The sequence below is a fragment of the Vulpes vulpes genome, chromosome 14, assembly GCF_048418805.1.
Source record: "Vulpes vulpes isolate BD-2025 chromosome 14, VulVul3, whole genome shotgun sequence".
In the NCBI taxonomy this organism is placed as follows: Eukaryota; Metazoa; Chordata; class Mammalia; order Carnivora; family Canidae; genus Vulpes; species Vulpes vulpes.
In genome coordinates, this window is record NC_132793.1 from 26,905,081 (window position 1) to 26,907,464 (window position 2,384).

Genomic DNA, 2,384 nt, shown 5'->3' on the forward strand with positions numbered 1-2,384 from the left:
TATCTTTCAGTGTATGGCTTCTTTTAATCCTTTTCATTTTTCAAAATTTGTTACCACACATAGTTAGTCTTCTTTTTTGATCTTTTTATATGTGCGTGGTGGACACATTTAAGATATACTTCCTTAGCAAATTTGAAGTATATAATACAACACTGTTAACTTACAGTCACATTATTGTACAACAGATCTTCAGAATTCATTCATTTTGCGTAACTAAAATCTTGTACCTCTTGACATCATTTCTCCATTTCCCCTTCCACACAGCCCCTGGCAATCACTGCCTATTCTCTGCTTCTATGAGTTTGACTATTGAGATTCCAATGTAAATAAGATCATGTAGTATTCTTCTTTTTCTATCTGGCTTATATCACCTAGCATAATGTCTTATAGGTTCATACATGTTGTAAAAAAAAAAAATGGCAGGATTTCCTTCCTTTTAAAAAGCTGATTACTGTGGTTGCTTCAGCAGCACATAGACTAAAATAACGATACAGAGATTAGCAGGGCCTTGTGCAAGGATGACATGCAAATTCATGAAGAAAATTCTGATTATCATTCCACTTAACATATATACATTTTCTTTACCTATACTACATCACCAGATACTTGGGTTATTTCTATACCTTGGCTATTGTGATAAATACTGTGATGAACACAGGAATGCAAATATCTCTTCAAGAGAGTGATTTCATTTCATCCAGATAGATATCTAGCCGTGGGATTTCTGGATTATATGGCAGTGGTATTTTTAATTTAACAGTATGGAGAAACTTCCATGCTGTTTTCCATAGTGGCTGCACAATTTAACAAGATTTATCTTCCGCTTGTGAAAACTGGATATCTTTCCATTTATTTCTGTCTTGTTTACTTTCTTTCATCAATGTTTTATAGTTTTCAGCATATAGGTCTTTCATCTCCTAGGTCAAATTTATTCCTAAGCATCCTATTCTTCCTATGGCAACTGTAAAAGTGATTGTTGCTCATGGCTTCCTCCAACCCTCAACTAATTTCTATACTAAATAGTTCTGCACACATTTATCATAAGGTAAAGTGGTAAACCAAGGCAGACACAAGTAATGAAACTGGTACAAAAATATAAAAATGTATGTAATGGACTTCTAGAGTACATAAGTTGTTTCTTGAAGTCTTTCTGTACCCCACACTGCCTCCTTTAAATGTTAAGAATATACATACTAATATTATTGCTAACATTATTATATGGATGCTACACTAAATGTAGACACTCAGATATATATAAGACTGTTTTGGAATAAGAGAGCTTAGGCCAAGAACTGTGGGTGTGGACTATGCAGTAAAGGTTTAATTTATCAGACTTGTGGTTATCACAACTCTACATTCCCAGAATCACGAGAATGGGTCCTTGAGCAGCCTCTGGCACACGTTTAACTTATGAGCTCTTAAAATATCCTGCCTAATAATAGGTCTTTGAATACTTGAGACTTAGACCACTCATTCCTAGCTTGTGCTTTTGGCCCATAGTTATAAGATGGCTGCATCACCTCCAGCATTATGAGCATGCTTCAAACAGAAGGGAGTAGTGTCCAGGAAAAAGCAAATGGGTACATGCCACTTGCATCCTTGCCCCACCGCTTTGAAGTATCTTACAAGATAGCCCACCAAAAATATTCTGCTTAACGTCACTGGCCATAATTGCACCACATTTCATCACTGTGTGCTTGCCAGATTTGGGGAAGTTGTTCACTTGGGCATGCTGCTGCACCTAAACTATCATTCAGACACAGTATGTTGTACTAAGTGAAGAAGCAGAAATGCCCAGAGCACAATGAGTTCTCCAAGAAAGACGGCACCCTTGCAGGGCCAAACTAATGACCCCTTTCTTGGAACATCAAGACCTAATTGTGCTGGCAGCCTGCAGACATACCCCAAGCTTTGTGGAACATCACAGAGGGTCAGGTGAGGAACTGCCTGTTCAGACCACCATCCATGAGAGGAGTAGGCTAGAGATGTGGCAGACAGAAGAGCTCTGTTGACAGGTGATCAGTGCCACTAATGGCGATTTAAGCCAGCTGAAGAATTTTGGCAACTGATACCAGCCTACAGCCCCTGGAACGCACAGGGGCTTCTCAGAAAGCCTGCCATTTGAGGACACAGTCTGTGGCCAGGCAACACTCTTAGTGTTGGTGACAAAGTATCAGTGTCAAAATACTTTCATGAGAGTTGCTTATTGCCTTGCTCACTACTTTGACTTCAGTTACCACATAGGTTCCTTTTTGTTTGTTCACTTTTGATTTAGCAATTAATTCACATAGATAGGCTCACTAGCTTCCAAATCAGAAAGTGATGACCTGATTTACATGCAAAGATATCTTAAGAAAAATGTAAAAAAATACATGTCCTCAACA

General features: G+C 38.3%; 1 pseudogene; it reads left to right on the forward strand.

The window, feature by feature from the left end:
* The first annotated feature begins 457 nt into the window (after window positions 1–457).
* On the forward strand, window positions 458–553 carry LOC112909959 (U6 spliceosomal RNA; annotated as a pseudogene).
* Window positions 554–2,384: the final 1,831 nt, after the last annotated feature.